General features: G+C 44.9%; 1 non-coding gene across 1 annotated transcript; it reads left to right on the forward strand.

Moving 5' to 3' along the window:
* The first annotated feature begins 862 nt into the window (after positions 1–862).
* Trnas-cga lies at positions 863–937 on the forward strand. The gene has a single exon. It is a non-coding gene; the product is annotated as a tRNA-Ser (tRNA).
* Positions 938–7,641: the final 6,704 nt, after the last annotated feature.

Genomic DNA, 7,641 nt, shown 5'->3' on the forward strand with positions numbered 1-7,641 from the left:
TGGCACAGAGCGCTGCGCTCGTTTTCCGCGAGCCGGCGGCCGCGGCCTCGCTGCACCGCGACGTGGCCCCGCCGGCAGCGGCTGTCTGCGCCAGCGCGGGCTCTGAATGGGCGCGTGGGCGGCATTGTCAGGCGCTGGCGCCGCGCCGCGCCGCGCCGCGCCGCCGGCCCACACCGCGCCCGCCGCTGCCCCGCTACCCGCCGTGTAGGGGCACTCGCACAGTGGCACACCGCTCCCTCCCATCACCTCTCGCCGGCCACTTCAGTGATGAGTTCCTCTAACCGGGACAGTGTCTTAAGGGGAGAAGGAGGGCAAGAGGGCTGGAAAAATCGGGTTTTTGATGTTTGCGTATTTGAAATACCCGCTGTTTTCTGATCGTACGCTGGAGAGCCAAACAAAATGGTACACATGTCTAATATCGTGTAGGCCCCCCGCGAGCATGCAGAAGCTTCCGCAACACGACGTGGCAGGGACTCGACTAATGTCTGAAGTAGTGCTGGAGGGAACTGACACCACCAACGCTACACGGCAGTCCATAAATCCGTAAGAGTGTGGGGGGTAGGAGATCTCTTCTGAACAGCACGTTGCAAGTCATTCCATACATGAAACTTCCTGGCAGATTAAAACTGTGTGCCGGACCGAGACTCGAACCCGAGACCTTTGCCTTTCGCGGGCAAGTGCTCTACTAACTGAGCTACCCAAACACGTTTCACGCCCCGTCCCCACAACTTTACTTCTGCCAGTACCTCGTCTCCTACCTTCCAAACTTTACAGAAGCTCTGCTGCGAACCTTCTGTAAAGTTTGGAAGGTAGGAGACGAGGTACTGGCAGAAGTAAAGTTGTGAGGAGGGGGCTTGAGTCGTGCTTGGGTAGCTCAGTTGGTAGAGCACTTGCCCGCGAAAGGCAAAGGTCCCGAGTTCGAGTCTCGGTCCGGCATACAGTTTTAATCTGGCAGGAAGTTTCATATCAGCGCACACTCCGCTGCAGGGTGAAAATCTCATTCATTCCATACATGTCTGGGGAGTTTGGTGGCCAGCGGAACTCTTTAAACTCAGCAAATCTGTAGCAATTATAAACCTGTGGGGCGTCGCATTGTCCTGCTGGAATTGTTCAAGTCTGTCGGAAAACACAATGGACATGAATGGATGCAGCTGATCGGACAGGATTTTTACATATGTCTCACCTGTCAGACTCGAATTTAGACGTATCAGGGCTCCCATATCACTGCAACTGCACACGCCCCACACCATTACAGGTCCTCCATCGGCTTGAGCAGCCCCCTGCAGACATGCAGTGTCCATAGATTCATATGGTTGTGTCCATACATGTACACGTCCATCCGCTCGATTCATTTTGAAACGAGGCTCGTTCGACCAGGCAAAATATTTCCATTCATCACAAGTCGAATGTCGATGTTGACGGGCCCACGCGAGGCGTAAAGTTTTGTGTCGTGCAGTCATCAAGGGTATTCGAGTGGACCTTCGGCTCCGAAAGCTCATATGTTTCTTTGACTGTATGAACATGGTATCTGTTCCGGAAAGATCAGGTACCATTGATAACTGTGTAGCTTCTCTAGAATGAAATGATAATTAAACCGAAACCCTTAGCTGCCGACACGCGTTGTTGATATAGATCAATGGGGACAGGTGAACATCTGTGCCCGACCGGAACTCGAACCAGGGTCTCCTGCTTACATGGCAGACGCTCTATCCATCTAAGGCACCGAGGGCACAGAGGATAGTGCGAATGCAGGGACTGACACCACCAATCCTACACGGGAGTCCATAAATCCGTAAGACTGCGAGGGGTGCAGATCTCTTCTGAACAGCACATTGCAAGACATTCCACACATGCTCATTAACGTTCATGTCTGGGGCGTTTGGTGGGCAGCGGAACTGGTTAAACTCAGCCAATCTATAGCAGTTCTGGACCTGTGGGGTGTCGCATTGTCCTGCTGGAATTGTCCAAGTCCGTCGGAAAGCACAATGGATATGAATGGATGCAGGTGATCGGACAGGACTTTTACATACATGTCACCTGTCAGAGTCGTATATAGACTATCAGGGGTCTCATATCACTCCAACTGCACACGCCCCACAACATTTGAGGGCCCCCATCGGCTTGAGAAGTCCCCTTCTGAAATGCAGTGTCCATAGATTCATATGGTTGTCACCATACACGTACACGTCCACCCGCTCGATTCAATTTGAAACGAGACTCGTTCGACGAGGTAACATGTTTCCAGTCATCAAAAGTCGAATGTCGGTGTTGACGGGCCCACGGAAGGTGTAAAGGTTCGTGTCGTGCAGTCATCAAGGGTACTCGAGTGGACCTTCGGCTCCGAAATCCCATATGGGTGATGTTTCTGTGAATGTATGAAGATGGTATCCGTTCCAGAAAGATCAGGTACCATTGGTGACTGTACAGCTTCTCTAGAATGAAATGATAATCAAACCGAAACCCTTAGCTGCCGACAGGTGTTGTTGATATACATCTGTGGGGACAGGTGAAAATGTGTGCCCCGACCGGAACTCGAACCCGGGATCTCCTGCTTACATAGCAGACGCTCTATCCATTTGAGCCACCGAGGGCAGAGAGGATTGTGCGAATGCAGGGACTTATCCCTTGCATGCTTTCCGTGAGTGCCCTCGGTGGCTCAGATGGATAGAGAGTCTGCCATGTAAGCAGAAGATCCCAGGTTCGAGTCCCTATCGGGGCACACCTATTCAGCTGTCCCCACTGATGTATATCAACAACACCTGTCGGCAGCTAAGGGTTTCGGGTTAATTATCATTTCATTTCTTTGAATGGTGCACACTCTGACACTCGTTGATGGCCCAGCATTGATATCTGCAGCAATTTGCGGAAAGGTTGCATTTTTCACATTGAACGAGTCTCTTCAGTCGCCATTGCTTCCATTCTGGCAGAATCTTTTACTGGCCGCAGCGGTGCCGAAGATTTGATGTTCTATCAGATTCCTGATATTCACGGTGCCCTTGTGAAATTGTCGGACGGGAAAATCCGCTCTTCATCACCACCCTGGGGATGCTGTGTCCCATAGATCGTGCGCCGACGATAACACCATATCGAAACTCACTTAAATCTTGTTAACCTGCCGTTGTAGCAGCAGTAACCGGTCTAGCAACTTCGCCAGACACTTGTTGTGTTATACTGGCGTTTCCGACCTCAGACCGTATTCTGCCTGTTTACATTTCCCTGTATTTGAATAAGCATGCCTATACCAGCTTCTTTGGCGCTTCAGCGTATAACAACGACAATGGTTTCCCTGATGCTGTTTGCGCTTTTGCATTTCAGTGCCACGTCATCCTTTTTGCACCATGCAGGCAGAAATAATGCACAGGATTCTTTTAATCTTTATGCATTATTCCTTGCTTCCATTTCTAAATTAGAATACATTGGGAATATCCAGAAAAAAATAGGTTCTAGATTAAGACTAACGTTAAATGATAAGAAAAAATAGTTTTGGAAGATGGTAGGAAGATAGGGTGCTTAAAGTCACCTGTCAATTGTTGAAATAGATACCAGAATGAGATTTTCACTCTGCAGCGGAGTGTGCGCTGATATGAAACTTCCTGGCAGATTAAAACTGTGTGCCGGACAGAGACTGGAACTCGGGACCTTTGCCTTTCCCGGGCAAGTGCTCTATCAACTGAGCTTCCCACGCAAGACTCACGCCCCGTCTTCACAGTTATCTTCTGCCAGTACCTCGTCTCCTACCTTCCAAACTTTACAGAAGCTCTCCTGCGAACTTTGCAGAACTGGCACTCCTGAAAGAAAGGATATTGCGGAGACATGGCTTAGCCACAGCCTGGGGGATGTTTCCAGAATGAGATTTTCACTCTGCAGCGTAGTGTGCGCTGATATGAAACTTCCTGGCGGATTAAAACTTCGCAGGAGAGCTTCTGTAAAGTTTGGAAGGCAGGAGACGAGTTACTGGCAGAAGAAAATTGTGAGGACGGAGCGGGATTCGTGGGTGGGTATCTCAGTTGGTAGAGCACTTGCCCGCAAAAGGCAAAGGTCCCGAGTTCGAGTCTCGGTCCAGCATACTTTGAAATAGATAAATTACAGAACTGTTATGTCTTGGTCATAAGAATAAATGTTGACAACTTAGAAAACATGAAAAAAACTGTATGGGGTACCTTTTTCCATAAACTTTCGACAGACGGAAATCTTCAGCACTGTGTTTGATCGAATGATCCTGACACTTGGTGCAAGTACGGGAGAAGTGCAAGATATGACCACAAACATTCTTTACTGCAGCAGTAATGAATGAAATTAAACCTATATTTCGACATGTCTGTAAAGCTACTTTGTTGAAGAAATGTCTTTATGGGAAAACGAAAAATTTAAATGAACGTGTGAATTCTGTCATTTCGACCCAGTTACGGAAAACTGTATTTGTTCAGATCACAACCCTCAAATTTGGTGTTTATGATGCTATTAGATGCTTAAATGACAGTGTTACAAGAAAACTGGATATTTTGGAAGTATTAGGCATAAAATCTAGTGGGAATACTGCAAAATCCTTGATGCCAATCGATAAAGAGAGAATGAGTAAAGCAGAAATTGCTAGTTCAAAACGAACAAAAGAAGCTAGACAGAGAGAAAGACGGACCAAGAGAAGAGAAGAAGATGAGTGTGATTCAAATGATGCTCAGTGTAGGGCAGGAAAATATTAGTGGTAAGTAATTCTCATCAATAACTATAATAAAATTGCAATAATAAACTTGAAATTGATTTCTCTTAAAACTACAGTTTTTGACTTTGAGGTACCATTATTTTCTTAACTAATTGCGTTATAAGTATGAACTTTGGTCATTTTGTAATCAAGATTGTAATAAATTATTACAAATAAATTGAGAACCACCAATTCGATATAAACTATTTTGTAATAATTAATTATTAAAAAGTGACATTTTATTACTGAAAGAATAAGAAAACATTTTTTCTTCAAATCCGTAAGAGATATTTTCCCAATTTTGTTTGCAAATGCAGGCATATATGTTATATACATTCTGTAAAAGTATCACAGTTTTAACACTTCCAGTTCTTTGAAAGTGTACCTACTCAAATGGTGGATTTGCATTGGCCGAATAGGGATAAAAATTACCTCCCATCTCTCCTTAATTCCCTTTTACACGATTCACTTTCTCGCCTCAGCCGAATACTGGGAGAAATGAGCATACTGAAGCACCTCTGGTGTTTTATTCGTGTACTTAATCCTGTTTGCTCCGAGTACTCATTGTAGTTAACAGGCCAGGGCCAAACTGAGTTTTTTGTGCTAGCTGTCTGCTGTGCATTTTGATACCTGAACAGTGAAACCGAGTTTATAAGGGACTATCCTTTTTATGCAAAAGTCGAAATACAGTAACGAAATGTAGGATCAAGCAATGATAATAGGGTTCATTAACGACCAAAACGGAATTCACAGTGGAAGTTTCTGTCAAAGGTCGCGTAATAAATTCTTTACACGACTGAGAAATGAAAGAATAGGAAAAGTGTCAGCCAAACATTTCGAAACATGTACACTTGTTTCCTCGAGAAAATATGTACTTGCAAATAATATCAATAATGCATTAAATAGCCTCTTTTTGGTATATCCTTTGATCTTGTTTTCTTTCTAAACCTAAGTGCCCCATAACACTGACTTTTTCACTGTTAAAATAATTTCCATTACAACACGTTTATTTATTCACGGTCTTATTTATGCATGGTGCAGGCTTTTTCTCTGTAAAAGGTAAACACCTTTTCTGGCTTCAGAAATTTCGTGTCTCTTGTAGCAGAATACTATTAAGAAGAAAATACCAGGACCTTGTTTAATTCTCAAGTGTATCACAAAAACAAAGCAAACAACCGAATAAAGATTAAAAAGACACGAAAGAACTAAATCCATTTACATAATAGAAACCAGCTAGACCACAACAGGTGAACTTGTGATGTCGGTAGAGGGCGCGTCGTAGTCTCTTGTTTCTGCACATGCGCAGTTCGCAGCATACTCGGAAATTTAAAACTCCACAGTTGGAACAATCTGTAGGTCAGTGACGACATAGACAACTCACATTCGCTGCATGTTGACTTACATGCAGGCACGAAAGGTGTGTCGATATTGACCAGAAAAATCGCTAGGGTAAAACGGGCTTTAGACCACAGAACATACGATCCGCACAAACGTCGTTATATTGAAAGATCCCAATCACCTGACTGGTGGTAGTTTCCATTTGCAGGCGACTTCTGAAATACTGTCAGCCTCAATAGTTACCAAAGGAGTGTCTGGTATGTCTGTCACCAATTTCGACAGAGGTTCACAAGGACGTTCTACATTGAAAATAAAGTCACGTGCTATGCCTTTTTGCTAGAGTTTTTCAAAAAATCGAATTGATGACGGAAAATTTTATTGTAAATGCTATACATCGAGAGACACAAAATTAATGATGTCCTAGTTACTAACGCTCCTTTGTTTTCACGCTGTAGCTTGGCTGCCCGTCATTGAAACTACCTAGCAGCGCGAGATCGGTGATAGCTCTTACCAAATGAGATCGGGACTCATTTAACCAGGCCACGGTTTTCTAATCGTTTGGGACCCTAGCGGTATGGTGACGAGCGCCGGAGAAGCGCTGCAGACAATATAGTGCTGTTAGCAAAGGCACTATCGTCGGTCGTATTAGAGGGCCCCCATCGGCTTGAGCAGTCCCCTTTTAACATGCAGTGTCCATAGATTCATATGGTTGTCACCATACACGTGCACGTCCACCCGCTCGATTCAATTTGAAACGAGACTCGTTCGACGAGGCAACATGTTTCCAGTCATCAAAAGTCGAATGTCGGTGTTGACGGGCCCACGCGAGGTGCAAAGGTTTGTGTCGTGCTGTCATCAAGGGTACTCGAGTTGACCTTCGGCTCCGAAAGCCCATATGGATGATGTTTCTTTGAAGCGCCAAATTTTGCCCCACTGTAATAACGGATACATTCATCGTACGTCCCACATTGATTTTAGCGGTTATTTCACGCATTGTTACTTGTCTGTTAGCAGTGACAACTCCACGCAAACGCCTCTGCTCTCAGTCGTTAAGTGAACGCCGTCAGCGACTGAACTGTCTGTGGTGAGAAGGAATGTCTGAAGTTTGATATTCTCGGCACACTCTTGATACTGTGGCTCTCGGAATACTGAGTTCCATAACTATTTCCGAAAGGCGGCCACAATCACGTCGGAAACCTTTTAACATGAATCACGTGAGTACAAATGACAACTCCGCAACGCCCGGCCCTTTACATCTTGTGTTCGCGGTAGTACCGCAGACTTTATATGTGCATATTGTTTTCCTACGACTTTTGTCACCTCAGTATAGTGTGTGCTGTACCAATTACTGTACATAGAAACCTTTTCATAAACCTTTTGCGAATTATTTTTAAGTTGTAAAAATGGCAATGAAAGAAAGTATCTTCTCAGAAGTAGGGAATGAGCGCAGGTTAATTATTGTAACACGGTCCTTGAGTTGAGATACAAGTCACGAATAACGAAAGCAGAGATAATATGTATGAAAATATAGACTGTCATAAATGACTGTACTGTAAGTGCAAATTTTGTCTAGCCTGACCACACTGACGTGATAGATTTGAACG

The sequence above is a fragment of the Schistocerca piceifrons genome, chromosome 8, assembly GCF_021461385.2.
Source record: "Schistocerca piceifrons isolate TAMUIC-IGC-003096 chromosome 8, iqSchPice1.1, whole genome shotgun sequence".
NCBI lineage: Eukaryota > Metazoa > Arthropoda > Insecta > Orthoptera > Acrididae > Schistocerca > Schistocerca piceifrons.